Source organism: Macrobrachium nipponense, chromosome 28 (genome assembly GCF_015104395.2).
Source record: "Macrobrachium nipponense isolate FS-2020 chromosome 28, ASM1510439v2, whole genome shotgun sequence".
NCBI lineage: Eukaryota > Metazoa > Arthropoda > Malacostraca > Decapoda > Palaemonidae > Macrobrachium > Macrobrachium nipponense.
The window spans coordinates 240,622-260,036 of record NC_087217.1 but is presented as its reverse complement, the minus strand read 5'-3'; the positions used below and the strand labels follow the sequence as shown (position 1 = coordinate 260,036).

The window sequence follows — 19,415 nt, the reverse complement described above, 5'->3', positions numbered from 1 at the left end:
CTTTTCAAGGTCAATGAATACCATATGTAGGTCCCTTTGTCTTTCCCCGAATTTCTCCATTATTTGCCTCAGACAAAATATACCATCTGTTGTTCCCCTTCCCTTCATAAATCCCATCTGCTCTTTACCTATTTGTACTTCTTCTCTCAGTCTAGCATCTATCATCCTTTCCAGTATCTTCGAAGTGTGGGACATCAATTTAATGCCCCTATAATTACCACACTCTTGGACATCGCCTTTCCCTTTAAAAATTGGGATCAATATACTCCCATGCCACTCATTTGGTATCTTTTCCTGTTCAAGGATCTTTATCATAAGATCGTACAGTACATCCACTCCTTCATCTCCTAATGCTTTCCATGCCTCCACCGGAATCATGTCTGGTCCGGTTGCCTTCCCATTCTTCATCTTCTTCAGTGCATTTAGTACCTCTTACCTAGAAAACCTCATTACCATGCCAATGTTCACTTGCCCATCCTCTCTTATTAGTCTATTATTTTCTTCATTTAACAACTGTTCGAAATATTCTTTCCATCTCTTCACAATGTCTTCCTCCTTTCTAAGTACTACACCATCTTGATCCTTTATTTGTTTGATATGTGTAATATCTTTGGTGCTCTTATTTCTAGCCTTTGATAGCTTGATCATCTTCTTTAATCCTTCCTTTGTCCCCAGCTCATTATACACATCATCATACGACTTTGCTTTAGCTAGGGCTACCACCTTTTTCACCACCTTGTTTTTCTCTCTGAACCTATCTCTGTCTTCACTGACTGTGACTCTTCCCATCTTTTCTTTGCCTCCTTCTTATCTTTTACTACTTTCTCAATGTCTTCATCCCACCACCAACTCTCCATTTCTTCCCATATGATACCAGATGTCTCTCCTAGCAGCTCCTTTTCATGCCTTCTTATTACTGCTGCATTTCGCGCCCACCATGTGTTGGGGGGCTACATGGTCGCCTGGAATAACTTTGCAGTTCTTGACCTCCACCAGATTTATCCTTTTATACAAGAAGTAGTCTATCTGGGATAATCTTCCCCCACTCCTATATGTTATTAGGTGTTTCCTTTTCTTCTCAAAGAATGTGTTTACTATTGCCATGTCGAATGACACAGCAAAGTCCACTACACTCTCTCCTTCTGGGTTTCTCTCCCCAATTCCATGGCCGCCATGCACCCGCCCAATTGCCTCATTTTCACTTCCGGCATGGCCATTCAAATCTGCCCCAACTATCACCCTCTCATGCTCTTCCAGTTCTTGCATTACTCCATCCATGTCTCTCCAGAAATTTCCCTTCTCTTCTTCTGTGCAACCAACTTGTGGTGCATATGCACTTATAATATTCAGAATCTCTCCTCCATAACATATCTTCAATCTGATGATACGGTCATTCTTTCTATGCACTTCTATTACCGAGTTCTTCAGTTCACTAGACAGTACTATGCCAACTCCATTTCTACCTTGTTTATTTGCTCCACTATAATATAGCTTATATCCATCTCCCAACTCTTTAGCTTTATTTCCTTTCCACCGCGTTTCTTGCACACACATAACATCTACTTTCTTTTCTCTCATCAAGTCAGCCAATTCTCTACCTCTCCCAGTCATGGACCCAACATTTAGCTGGCATACTCTAAACCCAATGTGAGCTCGCTTCTTTAGCTGCACCCGCTTCTGTCCTGATGCAGTAGCCCTCGCCTTACCACAGAGTTAGGGCGATTTCTCTGTGCGTCATTTACGGAGTATGCCCTAGCATTACCTCTTTCCATATTTCGGCTCATTCCATTTTTTGGTGTTGGCACAGATTTTTACAGCCGCATGCCCTTCCTGACACCAACCCTCCCTATTTATCCGGGCTTGGGACCGGCACCCATAAGGACTTGTAGTCTATTTTTCCTTCATTCCTGTCAAAGGGGTTGTGGGGGGGTGGGCCGCGATGGCCGGCTGGGTGGCGGTTGGCTAAGGGTTGGGTTGTAGTTATTACCTCATTGATACTAATTTTTGTTCGTCAGTATAACTTCAATTTTCTGATTGTGGACAGATATTGGGTTATAATTCTTGTTATTCGGTTTAATGTCATTTCCGTCTAGGAAAAGGGTTTGAATGACTTGTTTTTTCATATTCATATATTAGTTGATGTCGTACATTTTCTGTTAACTGCGTTTTGTTTATTTTGATTCGAGATTTGGCCATTTTTGCGCGTCAGTGAAATGGCCCTGTTGCAGTTTTGCAAAGTTAATCAAATGAAGGAAGGAAGGTCGCCTTTCGACCTTAGTCACATTCTCCAGAAAGACAATTAACGTTTAAATCATTTGATAGTAGGTAAAACAATTAGCTACCTATTTTCTATGCCAATTAAGGTGGGGGCATTTGTCAATACTTGACTTCGTCTTTCCACCATATGCGTCGTCAACACCTCATTTCCTGGCTACTAGTAGATTGTTCAGGAAAGTACTGAATCATAATTTCTGCATATCTAACAAAGTCAAAACCTTGCTCGGAAGGATGGTGGGGTGGGGGGGAAGGGGGTTTATTGAGAAAACAAGGGAGGACAGAAATCGTTATCATGACTGTGACTGCCATGTCATATAATAAACGCAATGTAAATTTTTTTTATTGTTCTTAAGATAAAAGATGAGAGCAGTGTTGAGTCCGTTTAGCCAATAGAAACTCGAGCCCAGATTCAAAGTTAAAGGGACAGATGGAGGAGTGTACGTAGTGACGTCGCACATAGGGGTGAAAAAGTATTTGTATTGAACAGCATATTAGACCGTATATATAATCTCTCAAGCCTAAGTTCACATGTACGAAGTATACTGAGCATAAAGGAAAGCCTCCGAAGGAGGATGGGGTGGAAGGGTTGTTATAAATTTTGGACTTCTAACTGTATTCGAATTGATCTCTTGGGAATAAATATATATCTATACTATGAAGTCACCTGGAAAGTGGATGAAATTGGTCAGCTGGGAGCTCCTCTACAACACCCCCAGAACACTTTCCCTACACCTACACTTACCTACACACGCACGTATACACACATTTTGATTGCTTAGTTTAGGAGAAATGTGTAGGATTATATAGATGCTGTTATGGCAGCACGAAAGTGGATATACGGTACAACTGTTTCAACCTTCAGAACAATTCCAGACTATAGAAGAGTTGCAAACAGTTTAGAGAGAGAGAGAGAGAACGCTTGGATTAATTGTTTTCCTGAATTGTTAAGACAGAGAGAGAGAGCCTGCTACCAGGACTATAGGCCTATATGGCGCTTCCGAAAGCTTCGACGAGGATTCGTTTACCTCGCTCGAATATAATTTCACTAATAAAAACTCAGTATTGAGTCAAATCATCTTCGAACATCAATTTCTTTCATAATTTTCAAAATTATATTTGAATTTATAATTCCTGGAAACAATGATCGTGAATTATTAACAATTCCGAAATTTTTCTAACCTCCGAGTTCGTATGTGGTCAAAGTTATCAACCGTTCATCATGCTTTACTTTTCGATGTTAGTGCGTTCATAAGTGACTGCACAGTCGATTCCACACACAATGATACATGCTCTTGTAATCGCCATTCAATGCTCTTCCTTCTGAAGTACACTTGTAAAGTGTAACGCCAGAAATCAACGGGATATTAAGTATCATAAGTAGAAAAGTAGCCAGTCTTTTGACAAGAGCCAGCCGTCAAGATTCTCAACCACGACGTCATAAAGACCAATATGTCTAACCGGCTTCATGCTATTCTCGCCCTTATTGTCCTCATCAATCTGATCACTTTCTGTCCTTCATAGTCCCCTGGTTTACGCCTATATGACACCCCAACTCTCGCTGCTGGCGTGATTTTCGTACCTTTTTTTTTTATTCCTTTTTAAAATCATTTTATGACGCAATTCTCCTTGCTTTTCAACAACGTCGTATTGTAAGGTTAATGGGGAAATATTGCAGCTATGCAAGCATCCAATATTCAAAGTTCAATAAACGTCATTTTATCCTGTAAGAAGAAGGAAAGACTATCTTGCTCCCTGTAGCTATATACAGTTCCTGAGTTCTTAGAAGGGGTGGGGGTGTGTAGGGGGAATCCTACGAAAATAAACTTATAAGTAGAAGAAATGACTTACTTATTACTGAGCTACTTACAAAGCCTTCAAGATTAACAAGTCATATGAGTTGCGTTGAAGAGGTAAGTCTAAAATTCATCATAAAAAAGATCGAATACAGATTTTTCCTTACTCGTCTGATGAAACCGATGACTAATTCGTCATAATGTTATGAAAGCAGACATCCGAAAAGTATTAGGCAATCCCAAAGGAAGGACTATGATTATGAAAAAAAACATATGAATTGCCACGTAGCTGTTGAAGTTAGTATACGAAGCCAGGACCACTTTTTGCATTAATATACCTTATTTCAGCCAAATAATACAAAATTAAATAAGTATTTCCAACTGAAAGGTAAACTTTCTTTTTACTCTCCATGATCACTGAGAATTACAGTTTCATTACTTTGAACTTATGTAGAGGATTAAGGCACAAGTGCTGTGATTGTGGGAGTGTAATGGTACAACTCAGTGATATTCTGCAATTGCTATATATTCGTGACTGGCAGGCCAATATGCTACGGTTTGTCCAGTTCGAAAGGAGATTCAATCTGGCTTACAAACAAATCCTTCGGCTATTATAGCTTTTGCTTGCTGACCAATCTTTTCTGATTGCAACATTGCAGTGTTGAAAGGAAAGGCCTGTCGCAATGTCGTCAACATATTAATTATACGATCTGAAGGAAAAAACAATCCTTAGTCTTGGGAATTTTGCCTGTCTTGCAACATTGCCGCATTACAAGGGCATTGCAATATCTTGGGATTTCTGTTGCATATTCGTGATTAGAAGGTTAATATACTATACTACATTTGCTCAAGCTGGAAGCTACTTATTGCAACATTAGGAATTTCTGTTGCATATTCGTCATTAGAAGGTTAATATACTACACGGCGTCTTATCAAACCTTCTTCCCTCACCCTCTCTCGAGAATTCGTCTGCTCGAGAATTGCCAAAACACTTGGAGCAGAAAGCCTTAAAAATTATTTTATTTTTCAATAAAAAAGATAGTATTCACTACAAACTAATACTACCTATTAGATATTATATAAATGTCTTTTATTAATGAAAATATTAGATATATTATTGCGTTTTTAACGTATAAGTGTACAATAGTAATTTTTTGAAGACGACCAGCAGACGAATTATAAATGTATATATTTATGCATAAATACTTTTATATTTTAGTTTTAATGGTGGTTAGATTTAAAGGTTTTGGCCTTAAGTTGTCATATATCAAATCCATTCAAGTTAGCAGGTATACATATGTTGCTAAGAATTATTGTGTATATAATTATCTAGCTAATTCCCGTAACTATAACTAAGTACCTTTATAGCTAACAAGTTATTAGTTATATAAGTATTCAGATTATTTATTGGACAGAGTTGAATTCGACCCAGCCCTCTTTTAATCATTAGATAATATTCTTTATAATTACAAGATGGATTAGGATTGTTATATTGTGTAGTCCTGACTCATTCATGGGCATTAAGAAACGTTATATTATCTATTTATCAATAAATCAAATACATTTTCATACATGACGAATTCCTTGGTCTTTTAGTCGGGTGTCCCATTTAATGATATCTTGGAAATAATTTTACAAGGCAGCTCAAAAAGATCGCTCGAGAATATTCTAACTTTTCAATAAAGTCTACCATTTTCAAGGTTTGATACGAATACTTTATATGATTTAAGGATATTAGGTTGTATATTTATTAAATTCTTAGATATACATTTGTGTTTTCCTTTAAATTCTCTATCAAGTGTCAAAGACTGCCTGACTATTATACCAAACTGTAAAGGGAAAATACATTTTGAATTATACGTTTGTAATCAAAATAATCCATTATTAGTGTTTTTTTATATCAACAAATGTAATATTGTAAAGATATTTTTAATAGTAGTTGAAATTTTTATATGTATATTTTTATATATTAATTATCTGCAGTTTAAACAATAGTTGTATACTTTCACGAGTCAGAATTTCGGTAGTTGCTCTGTGGTGATTTAAATAGATATATTTAAGAAATTTTAGCCAAAATGAAGAATAATCTTTGAGACCAGGAAGAAGACGAATGAATTGAATAGATGTATCTCATATAAAATTGTTTATATTCGTTGTTATTTGCGTAAAAACGAAAGTTAAATGTTTAAGTAAACAAACAAAGTTGTCAGTTAGGATAATATTATTTTATTTTTATTTTATTTTATTTACATATTTTGGCAATAGGTGGCTATAGCGTCGCAGGCCCGTGAATTTGCCCAAACCGACGGGCCTAAATATAATTGATAATTTTAATCTTTACTAGACGATAAATGTAATATCAAATATGATTATTGAATAAAATATTAAGTAAATTTCCCGTTGTTTAGAAACTAATTCGATTATATTCCATCCTTACACTACGATGTCATCCATCTTCGTAAGTAAATGAATTTTAAATATAGGGTTAAAAATGACTTTGCATATAAATTTTGATTTTTATATTTAATATGTTGAAGTTTATTAAGATAATTCGATTATATTCCATGGATTATATTAAAAAAATAATTAATTTTTAAAGATAATTTTTAGGCTCGTAGTCCGTCTCTGCCAAACGTAAACAAACCGGAGTCGTAAAAGGTAGTTCTACCTGCTAAGTGTCGTCTTATATGTAGGTACTGAAATATCTTCGTAATTCACTTATTTATTCTATATATCGTCTTTCAATCGCTCATATAACGAATTTCCGTCATGTCCGTGAAGCTATATCAGTCATTTACAGCGAATTGATATAGTATACCTAAGTTAACGAATTAGAAAAATAATTTTTTCCCCAAGTCTGCCGTCCAGTAGGGAGGGGGCGTCTTATGGCCGACCTTTCTCGCTCCCCCATCACCATGGCCGTCTTATTTCGCCGCTGAATTTCTCTCATTTCTTTTATGTTTATTACCGTTTGCATGGCCCATTACATCAACCGATCACTTCATACTTAAATTAAAGTGTTGGGGAGACTGGCGTTCGTGGAAAGTGTCGTAGAGACTGTAAAGTCTGGTAGATCGTCACTTCTGGGGTATTGAGGGTTATGGTACCCGAGGCTGTGGGCTGTATCTTAAGGCTGCAGGTTGGGATAGCATTAGGTGCTTTAAGGGGGGAGGGAGCCCCCTGTACCTTTAGACTGCCATTAGGAGTAGCATAAGGTAACCTAAGCTGGGGGTGCATGTAGGGGGAAAAACCAGCGACTACCAACCCTTATCATGGTTTTCAGGTCTTATTTACTCGATATTTAAATGGTGAATCAAGAATACAATTACAACTCCAAGCATACCATTCAAAAGATTGAAGTTTTGTCAACATAATGTGATATATGAAAGCCCCATACGAACTAAACTAAGCATGTGACGCTCTTCGTAAAATATGTTTTTAAGGCAGTTTTGAAACCCAATATGGCGGCTACCGTGGGATGTACAGGTTTTGATCAGTGACAAAAATCATCTTTCCAAGCCTTCCCAGCAATCATTTGAACAATGTTAGCGTATGTATGTAACGTTTATTGATCTTACTCAAGATTGCAGTTGTAACCAGCACAATAAAACAACATTTTGTTGCCTATATTACTGAAAGTATGAAACTTTTTATTCCCGGGGTCATGGTTTGAACTGAATTCATTCTTACCTTGTAATCGGTGGTTTTTATCCTTACTGCCATCACAACTGAAACTCCACAGGGCTTATTTGATTGTTATTATACACATTTTGGTCTCAGTTCACTCCACATTTCACTATAAACCAGTTGCTGTTCCTGGTTCCTAAGCGCGCGCGCCACAAACACAGTTACGAACAGCAGACGACGAAACTGCAAAGTTTTATCCCCTAAATTGTTTACTTTACTCGTTATTTAGTTCAAATTTACTTTATTTAAAAATTTTATTTGTTCATGAAACTTACCTGTCAGATATATATATATAGCTGTATTTTCTGAAGTCCGACAGAATTTAAAAAAAAAATTCCGACACACGCAGTGGTCGGCCAGGTGGTTAGTACCCATTCCCGCCACTGGGAGGCGGGTATCAGGAACCATTCCCATTTTCTATTCATAATTTTTCTGTCGCCGGTGCTGAAAACACCTGTTTTCAGTACCTCCGTCTTAGGATTTTGGAAACTTCATTGCCGCTAAGTATCCTAATTGTCTTTTGATTTATTTACTTGGATTTGTGGCTAGGCATACGCTATCTTAAATTGATTTGAATTTGATTCATTTTTGCATAAGATATCTGAATCTAGTTAGGCTAGTTTCAGAGGGGGTTGTCTGCAAAGATAGGGTGTGGCTACCGAAAGCTTCGGTAGATCCGCACTTGGTATGCACGAGGGGTATGCGTCTTGCTTCTTTGTTGAGATTTGTCATGTAAGGAGTGTGAGGGACTTTGTCTATTTCCGTAAGGAAGACGTATGATTCGTATGTACGCAATTAATCAGTAAACATGTCTAATTCCGTAAGGAAAAAGTATGATTCGTATGTACGCAATTAGGGTAGATCATCACAGCAGGCCAAGCAGGCCACCTACCATCAATGCAAGCCACCCTACGAAAAAGTACATTATAACGCGTCCTGACACCCGAGATGGCATCAGTCGCGACTTCTTGTTGGTGAGAAACGGAGCTAAAGACCTCTACTCTCCTTTCGAAGTAAGTATTTTCTCCAAAGTTAGAAATTAAGGCCAAAATTTAAGATTAAACAGAGGGTACTGAAACGGTCTCAAAACGTAGTGCAAATCTCACCAAAACGCGTTCAACATTTTTACTTACAACTCGGAGGTATTTAGAAGATTGACGCCACATCTCGATGTTTACGGAGTAGCTTGTGTCAATAAACTAACCATTTCCTGTGATAAATCCGCACACCACTTGTACCCACAGACGCTGGAGCACTTTTATCACAACAATCGAAACACGATTTCTCATCAACAACAAGCCAGGCGTAAACAGCTGTTGGGGTAGAAGATGACGAGAAGCGTGCTCTTGGCTATTTTTAAATAAGTAGTAAAAAACATCAATATTTTACATATTTATGATGATTAATTTGAAAATATTCGTTATTGAAAAAGTAACTCGACTCTGACTCAAATTTAAGTAATTATTTTTCTGAATTAGAACGTTCTTTCAAGTTCTGTATTATGACGTCACGACATCTGACTTTCGTACCTATTGTAAAAAAATTGCTATACTCAACTGTCATTGCAGAACAGTTTACCAGTTATTCATGCAGATTGTTATCAGCTATACATGTAATTGTTATAATCGTAATGCGCATATATATCTTTATTATTTACTTTTTGGATATATGAAGATGTTTTACTGCTGGATTATCGCCGTAGTGTGACGCAATCGTTTTCGGTCCATGGGCCTCTGTCTGTTTTGCGCACCATAAGAAATTATGGGCCAAGAATTTGCAATGACCAGAAAGTCGTTAAAAGAGGAAAGTTAGCATTGAGGGCATATGTTTTGACTGAGAAAAATACAATTTTATGCATGACACTTACCTGGCAGGTATATATAGCTGTATTTTCTGAAGTCCGACAGAATTTAAAAAAAACTTCCGACACACGCAGTGGTCGGCCAGGTGGTTAGTACCCATTCCCGCCGCTGGGAGGCGGGTATCAGGAACCATTTCCCATTTTTCTATTCATAAATTTTCTGTCGCCGGTACTGAAAACACCTGTTTTCAGTACTCCGGCTTAGGATTTTGGAAACTTCATTTGCCGCTAAGTATCCTAATTGTCTTTTAATTTATTTACTTGGATTTGTGGCTAGGCATACGCTATCTTAAATTGATTTGAATTTGATTCATTTTTGCATAAGATATCTGAATCTAGTTAGGCTAGTTTCAGAGGGTGTTGTCTGCAAAGATAGGGTGTGCTACCGAAAGCTTCGGTAGTTCCGCACTTGGGGGGCGCAATTAATCAGTAACATGTCTATTTCCGTAAGGAAAAAGTATGATTCGTATGTACGCAATTAATCAGTAAACGTGTCTAATTCCGTAAGGAAAAAAGTTTGTTTAGTATGTACGCTATTATAATCAATTACGAAAGTCAGGGTAGTGATAACTGCTAACCTTCCGGTAGACTTTATTTTGGCCTAACCGCTGTAGTATGGCCTACGGGTTATGACTATGTCTGCGAGAGGTGATCACTCTCCTTCATTGTTGTGAAGAGTTCTACTTCTGTTTTTGTTACGCCTAACCCTGTAATGTTGCCTCGGGCCCCTAAAACAGTGTCTGTAGAGGTTATGCCCTTTCTCTTATACTATTTCGATTCGTACTTAGAATCGAAAGTGTTTGCTTTAGAGAGCAATAGTGAAGTGGCTAAGTGCAGTGACAGTGCCCCCTTGTGTAGTGGAGGGTGCGTCAGATCGGCCTTATAACGCCTCTAGGTCTAGACCTCTGTCGAACTCCCAGAACCAAGGAGAGGGCATGTCGAAAGCCGAAGGAGGTTACAGGGAACCCCACCGATCTGGCGTGCCTCGGCAGTTTCTGATGAAAATACCCAGACTGCCAAAGTGCGTGCACATGCACGAATCCTGAAGGATTGCTTCTCGTCCTCCGAGGCGTCCTCCCCGCACAAGGGTTGGAGCTCTCGGAAGGACTCGCGCCCTCTAAGAAGCTTTATAGAAGAGGACGCTTCACGTCCCTTCTCCCTCGTTATGTGTTTCAGTGAGAAGTAAGAAGGCGAAAGTTGCCTGATCACGTGTACTTCTTTCCACCAAGAAATAGGAAAAGCAAGGCGTTTCTCTCGCTTGTTTTGACGCCTGTCAGGAGCGTGACGCTTTTCTGCACGCTTATTTGGACGATCGGCTTGAAACAGGACGCTCGGATGGACGCACTCACCAGTGGACGCCGAGCGTCCTCGCCAGTGGCCGCCGAGCGCGCACCAGGACGCCGAGCGTCCTCGCCAGTGGACGCCGAGCGTCCTCGTCAGTGGACGCCGAGCGTCCTCGTCAGTGGACGCCGAGCGCGCACCAGGACGCCGAGCGTCCTCCAGTGGACGCCGAGCGCGCACCAGAACGTTTCTGTTGAACTCTTCAAGCTCTTGTTTAAGATTTGAGCCTCAAGAAAGTGAACAGAACTTCGTCTTCGAAACCCAACAAGACCTCGGGTTTCGTGAATTCAAGAGGTCTCTGTCAATATTTATATTGCTTTCGCAAAGGTGGATGGAGTTAAGGAAAGCTCAAGGGAAGATCTCGTTTTTCTCTACCTCAGTCAAGACTTTGAGATAAGACAGTTACGGGTTATGTAAAGGCTCGACGTCCTGAACGTCAGGATTTTCGGCAACGTTCAGTAGGATTCTTGCAAAGGCACTCATCAAAAGGACGCTCTTCAGGAAAGCGAAAGACGAGACTTCCTTGCCATACTGCCAATAAATTTAAAGCTTTTTAGACCATCTGAAAGGGTTTTTCAGATGATAGATTTTGTTAGTTTCTAGTCGAGACTTCCATGCCGATTGAGCATCGTCGTTCTACCTACCGTAAGCCCAGTCTTTTAACAGGATTCTTGTCCCTTCCTTGTTTGAGACGGGAATCGAAAAATAAAAGGCTCGACTTCCTGGATTACGTTTTGTCAATTCAGTGACTTTCCCCCATTGACAATATACTATCGTTTTGTCAAGTAAGTGGGTCTCCCCTCATTGACAAAATATCTCTCTGTACCGTTAATGGGTTAGTTCTCATTGACAAACATCTCATTAACTTGATATTGCGTAAGCGAATAAGGACAAGGTTCGGAAGAGCTCCTCCTCCTCATTCGCAGACTCGTACCAGAAATAGACTTGTAGGACTACGTCAATGAACGCTTATGTCCAGTATCTTAAGAAGCTTGAGATGTCTGCTTCGATTCTCTAAGTTTTGTTCATGAACTTGCCTGTCAGATATGTATGTAGCTGTATTTCCGAATTCAGCTATATATGTCTGCCAGGTAAGTATGAACAAACTTTATTGTGATATAATAAAATTTTTTGCCTTGCGTTATTTTACTACTGGTTGGTTCAAGTCATACACGCTTGCTGTAGTTACCTCTTGGCGGATGGCAACCGAGAGGTCTATTGTCTACTATTTTAAGGACATTTAATCGTCACTCCCTGCAGCCTTCCAGGAGTTTCCGATTTATCTTTTACCGTTGTATGGTAGTGTTCTGACGACACAAACGCATCTATATATTTAGCGTTTTCTTTTGTTTTGCTTAAATATACCAGCTTGAGAGTCTCTTTTTGTTCAAAAAATAACGGACCTATTTCTTCGGTAGAATAGGGTAGCTGGCAACCCAGACATAAAGTTAAGAGACGACGTTCGTAAGCTCGGCTGCTGCTGCTGTCTGACTGTCCAAGTTCCAACCGAGCCACCAGTAACAGATCGTGCGCTGTCATGCGCTGTAGGTTACGTCTCTCTCTCCTGCGGGATGACTGACTAACCGTATCTCTGTGCTGGCGGTTACGTCTCTCCTGCGGGATTGACTGACTAACTGTATCTCTGTCCTACAATCACGGACTTTAGCCTAAGATTGAGGGGATTTCTTACGTGAATGAATAAACGTTGCATTAGTTTTGCCTTACTATGTTCAACAGAGTTATCTCTTAATCCTTTCGGTGCTCGTTACCGCACGGTATAGAACTACGAGTCTACCGCAACATTGCACTTTTATATGCTCTCCTGCTTAGGCAAAGCGCAGCCTTATAGGGAAGTAAGCATACTCGGGGAGGGAATGGATGAGCTTGCTGGGGACCATTTCCTTCTGAAGAAGTTTTGTTTCCCCGAATAGACTGCAATTCAGACCACAGTTTTTTCCTACCGGGAAACTGAAATATTATTCAAGATCTAGGAATTATTCTGAACATCTCTCAGTGCGTCATGATAAAAAGAAGGTGCCGGACATCTGGATAGTGTTTCAGATGTCCTGGATCTTAATCTGAAAGAAGTAAATGCAATTCGGGAGAGTCCCTCCAGTCCTCGAAACGAGTTTTGGAACCAGTGGTCCACATCAACTCTGATATTCCACAGCTCTCTCATCTTAAGAATATCTTCTCTCGGTCCCTGCTCGAGTTTACGAGAAAGAGCCTATTTATAACAACAGGCGTAGAATGTAACGATCATCTAGAGGTTCGTTTACAGGATTGCAAAAGTCCGTACGAATCGTCTCGATCGACGGCAGCAACGATAGATTACTAACATGCTAGGTATTTTAATTAAGTGGTGTTTTCTTTTTATGGTTGTCTGAGAGGGTTATTTCCTCTTCAGTATGTGAAGTGTAATGTGTTACGTTAGCTTTGTGAGTGGTTTCAGGTGGTCTAACTTATCCTAGCATGAATGCCCCTGGTAAGAGAGGGCTAGGGTTTCCTGTCAACAAATTGGTCCCGTCCAGTTGTCAGACCCTTGTTATTAGCTTTCTCACAAACAGGTCACATCCTAGTTGAGAGCTACGAAGGTTTAGCAGGCTAAGAGGCAGGACCTACGAAGTCAGCTACCTTAGCAGGTAAGGAACTTAATAAATAATTTAAAAATTAGTTAATTTGTTTTGAATTATGACGATGTTGCTGTCTGTACCCACCTCCAAATGTGTCAATCAGCTATATATATACCTGCCAGGTAAGTGTCATGCATAAAAATGATATTGTTATGATACAATAAAGTTTTATGCATACTTACCTGGCAGGTATATAAATTAAATTCCCACCCTCCTCCCCTCAGGAGACAGGGTTTCAGAGAAAATCTGAGGAAAACGGGAATAGTTCCAAGTACCAGCGCCACGGGAACGTGGGGGAGATCACCTGAACTACCAGTGTCTAGCGGTTGCCGAGAGTTTTGAAAATTCTGCCAGTGCGAACAGACAACAGAGAATGTTGTTTGACAGATTTGCATCTGTCAAACAACAAAGACCTTCACGATCATTGAGGTCTGTGGAATCTCGATTCTAGCTCACCATCTACTTTTTGCCTCGCCTGTTTTCTCGGAGTCAGACACTCGTGCGAGATCAGGCGACATATAGTAGCCCTGAGTTTTCTTATTGACGAAGTCGATTTGCGGGCGACGTTGGGTTGCGTTGATACACCCCCAAGGTTTGCTTAGATTGAATCGCCCAGGCAGTCCAGACACTCCTCTTCAGCTAAGAATAGTGCCTTTTGGTCTTCAGGGTACAGCCTTGCTGTCCTTGATTCGTCTGACTGGTCAACTGGTCGTTCACCTGACTTTAGTACAGGACTGTGCATTTCGGATCGAAGCTTTCAATATGGAACTTAGACGTAGTCTGAAGTTCGTGATGTCAAAGCATTCGAACCTCTCCTGCCTGTTAACTTCTTGTATGTGATCAGGAAGGCCTTCTTCTAACCACCCTAGATACGACAAAGAGGGTTAGTGAGATTTTAAGCCATCGTCACAAGTTTTGGCTTTAGAGAACACAAGGAGGTGTGCTCTCTAAGCCTTTCGTTATGGCCTAAGAATGGAAACCCTTTTTTGTCCTTGGGCACAAGTTAGTGGGCAGGAGCCAGAGAGAGTCCTGTGCCCTGTCAGGTCTCTCAAGTTTTATCTACTTAAAATCAAGAAAGTCGAAGTCAGTCGGGCAATCTGCAGTGTTCCGAAAAAGACCAGACTTGCCCATATCGAAGTACACCCTGGTTTTAGGGTTAAGGGAGTTCTTTCAAAAAATGCTCCTTCATTGTGTTGCACAAAGATTTGAAAGCTTTTTATCTGAATGCTCACGAGGTGAGGGCGCGGCCTCGGAAGCATTTCAACAGAGCATGGCACTCAGCAACATCCTGAGTACCATGTTTTTAGCGAAGCAACTCTGGGTTCACTTCACACTCCCTGCGAGATGTGAAGATGGCATATGAGATCTGCTGCTCGCTAGGGCCCATCACGTGTCTGCAGACACAATCTTGGGGGCAAGAAGTACTACTCATCCTAATCCTGTAGAAAATGGTTAGGAAGAGCTCTTAATTTAGTTGTGGAGTCGCTGACAACGGCGACTTCTTAACTCTGAAGCCTTCGTTAGTTAACACACTTAACTTGGCTAGGTTGGTCAGGTGGTGATATATATAATATATATATATATTTATTTTACTTCTTAGCCCTCATGGTATGGTCAATATGGTCTAGTCACATTGTGGTCACGCCCCCGTTGACAGATCATCTGGAGTGCACAGCTTCATAGGTCTCTACCTCGCTGGCAACTCTAGTAAAGCAGAAGCAGACTTGGGTGACAGTAATCACGAAGTCGGCTATGCTAACAGGTGGAACCAAGATGTAAATCATCTGCATGCATTTGTGTCCCAAAATCCTTCTATTCTGTCCCTTCCCACCTCCAACGGTGGGGTTCAACTATATATATATATCTGACAGGTAAGTTCATGAGCAAAAATGATATTGTTATGATACAATAAAGTTTGTTCATACTTAACTGGCATATATTATATATTCAAGATATATATATATTCAAGTACCCACCCACCTCCCCTCAGGGGACAGTGGAAATAAAAATTATGAATAGAAAATGGGAATGGTTCCTGATACCCGCCTCCCAGCGGCGGGAATGGGTACTAACCACCTGGCCGACCACTGCGTGTGTCGGAAGTTTTTTTTTAAATTCTGTCGGACTTCAGAAAATACAGCTATATATATACCTGCCAGGTAAGTATGCATAAAACTTTATTGTATCATAACAATATCATATTATTCAATAGCTAGCTTTGTAAAAATACTTGGTTATAAAAACTTGATTGACAACTAAGCAGCATGTATACTATGGGTTTCAGAGACAGTGCAAGCACGTTTTTTTGGGCAATACCTATTTCTGTAACGAACACTCTTAACAGAACGAGATTTTGCTATAGTGCATTACACCCAGTGCCTTAATTTATAAGGGTATCGTGAATCACTAATCGTAAAGAATAACGACACTTGTCCTTTGTACCAAGAGACAAAAACTCCATTATGCAGAAATGGATACGAACACGCGTATAAAGCTCCACCTACCCTCTCCCAACCCCCCCCCCCCCCCCTCCACCGCCATCCCTTTTCTTCTTCGTTCCTCCGCCTTCCTTTCTCTCTCTCTCTCTCTCTCTCTCTCTCTCTCTCTCTCTCTCATCTCTCTCTCTCTCTCTCTCTCTCTCTCTCTCTGTTGCCATTCGGTATGTGTTGACCCTCCAAACTGGGTATAAGACTACACACAAAACGTTGAAATTGGTGAAATTAGGCTATGTATTGGAAGTATATATACATAAATATTAAAGCAATTTTATCATTATTGCATTACTATGACAACTAGATTCATGGAACAGTTTATAACCTGTTAAGCGTCACCCACGTAATATACGTTTACCGCGATCTACTCGGTAGCGCCTTCAACGGGATATTACGTTCAAGACTTTAACTGTGCTTGTCAAGCCGTCAGCCCGTAATAATACGTTTACTCGTATAGAAAGTGTAGGAACATCATTTGGTAACACTCTCAGCACATGGGAAACTTATTTCCAGCCTGGCAACTCTTTCCTGGTGGTCGCTTATGCTAGAAAACTGCCTGTCCCTGTTGGTTTTCTTTCAATACGCTTCGGGGGTTTATCGAGACAAATTGGATTTCGCGTCTTTCACAATGAATGTCCCAAAGAGGAGGCATATTTCTTCAGGTGAGATCAATCAAATACTAGATGAGGAGTATGATATTGATAACCTATTTGATGTGAGAGCTCTAGTTCTGATCCTCCAGTGATGATACAAACTTTTCTTCCAATTGCGGGAGTGAAGATGACTTTTCTTTGCCGAGTGACTGGACTCAGAGAGAGAGAGAGAGAGAGAGACGAGAGAGAGAGAGAGAGAGAGAGAAGAGAGAGAGAGAGAGAGAGAGAGAATTTCCTACAGTTAATTACAGTATGAATACAAGCATAAAAATCAATATTAACTTTGAAAAACTATCATCAGTGCTATGATCGCTGATTACAAAAAAAGCGTGACGGTACGTTAGCAGCGAGCTCATCAGGGGCGGACGCTTAACAGGATAATAATGGAACGGCGTATGTGTGAAGCCTCCACTAATGTGGCAACGATGATTTTGCCATTCTTAGCATGCAAACATTAAAGGTTACATTTATTTCTGGCATACGATTATTAAAGAAATTCAAAATACTAATAAAGACTGAAATCAATGAAAAGTGCTAGCAAAAACAAAAAGCAAAAAAAAAAAACGTATTCGTTCCTCTATGGTTTTCGGCAGCAAATGTACGAAAACGTTAGAAACATTTGATTTTATCTACTTTAGAAATATCTGTAATTTTTCGGGGTAATTTGGTTGCAAAAAGGATAATATACATGATTAAATCAAAATTTTTAAATAACAAAGTAAATTTAAACTAAATAACGAGTAAAGTAAACAGTTTAGGGAATAAAACTTTGCAGTTTCGTCGTCTGTCGTCGTCTGCTGTTTGTAATTGTGTTTATGGCGCGCGCGCTTAGAAACCAGGAACAGCAACGGGTTTAAAGTGCAATGTGGAGTGAACTGAGACCAAAATGTGTATAATAACAATCAAATAAGCACTGTGGAGTTTCAAGTTGTGATGGCAGTAAGGATAAAAAACCGCCGATTACAAGGTAAGAATGAATTCAGTTCAACCATAACCCCGGGAATAACAAGTTTTCATACTTTCACTAATATAGGCAACAAAATGTTGTTTTATTGTGCTGATTACAACTGCAATCTTGAGTAAGATCAATAAAACGTTACATACATACGCTAACATTGTTCAAATGAGTGCTGGGAAGGCTGGGGAAAGATGGTGGCCGTCACTGATGAGAACGTCCATGAAAAACGTAGCCGCCATATTGGATTTCAAAACTGCCTTGAAAACATATTTTACGAAGAGCTCACATGCTTATTTTAGTTCGTATGGGGCTTTTCATATATCACAATATGTTGACGAAACTTCAGTCTTTTAAATGGTATGCTTAGAGTTGCAATTGTATTCATGTTTCACCAATTAAAATATCGAGTGAATAAGACCCGTCTACCGTTGATGAGGGTTGGCCTGTGTGATGTTTCCCCCTAATCAGTAAAACAAAAGTCAGGGTAGTGAACCTGCTAACTTCCTGTAGATCTTATTTTGCCTAACCCTATAGTATGGCTACGGTTATGAATATGTCTGCGAGAGGTGATCGCTCTCCTTTCATTGTTGTGAGAGTGCTACTTCTGTTTATTGTTACTCCTAACCCTGTAATGTTGCCTTCGGGCCCTAAAACAGTGTCTGTAGAGTTATTGCCCTTTCTCTTATACTCTTTCGATTCGTAACTTAGAATCGAAAGTGCTTGCTTTAGAGAGCAATAGTGAAGTGGCTAAGTGCAGTGACAGTGCCCCTTGTGTAGTGGAGGGTGCGTCAGATCGGCCTTATAACGCCTCTAGGTCTAGACCTCTGTCGGACTCCAGGACCACAGGGAGAGGGCATGTCGAAAGCCGAAGGAGGGTTACGAGGAACCCCCACCGATCTGGCGTGCCTTTGGCAGTTTCTGATGAAAATCCCCAGACTGCCAAAGTTCGTGCACGTGCACGAATCCTGAAGGATTGCTTCTCGTCCTCCGAGGCGTCCTCCCTCGACGCAAGGGTTGGAGCTCTCGGAAGGACTCGCGCCCTCTAAGAAGCTTTAGAGAAGAGGACGCTTCACGTCCTCTCTCTCGTCAGGAGGGAACGTCAGATCCGCCCCATAACGCCTCTAGGCCTGGACCTCTGTCGGACTCCCAGGACCAGGGAGAGGGCAATGTCGAAAGCCGAAGGAGGGTACGGGGAACCCACATCGATCTGGCGTCCCTTCGGTAGGACCTGTTGACGCTTCCCAGGCTGCGGAAGATCGTGCACGTGCACGAATCTCGAAGGATTGCTTCTCGTCCTCCGAGGCGTCCTCCCCGTGCAGGGGTTGGAGCTCTCGGAAGGACTCGCCCCTCTAAATAGAAGAACTTTATAGAAGAGGACGCTTCACGTCCCCTCTCTCTCTCGTTATGCGTTTCAGTGAGAAGTAAGAAGGCGAACGTCGCCTGATCACGTGTAAGTCTTTCCACCGAGAAATATGAAAAAGAAGGCAGTTTCTCTCGCTTGTTTTGACGCCTGTCAGGAGCGTGACGCTTTTCTGCACGCTTCTTTTGACGCTCGGCTTGAACGGGACGCTCAGATGGACGCCAGGCGTGCGCCAGTGGACGCCGAGTGCGCGCCAGGACGCCTTGCAAATGGACGCCGAGCGCGCGCCAGCGCACACCAGGTTTGTCTCCTGGCTGAACGTTTCTGTTGAACTCTTCAAGCTCTTGTTTAAGATTTGAG

At 40.7% G+C, this 19,415-nt stretch overlaps 1 long non-coding RNA gene across 4 annotated transcripts in view; it reads left to right on the top strand.

Moving 5' to 3' along the window:
* LOC135201244 (uncharacterized) overlaps window positions 1-19,415 on the top strand; it is a 196,997-nt gene that overhangs the window by 16,978 nt on the left and 160,604 nt on the right. Inside the window, exon 1 of one of the 4 annotated variants that reach the window (XR_010311463.1) lies at window positions 6,712-6,728. The exons of 1 other annotated variant lie outside the window; for it this stretch is intronic. This is a non-coding gene — a long non-coding RNA (uncharacterized LOC135201244). 2 more of the 4 variants (XR_010311461.1, XR_010311460.1) reach the window with 2 other exon arrangements.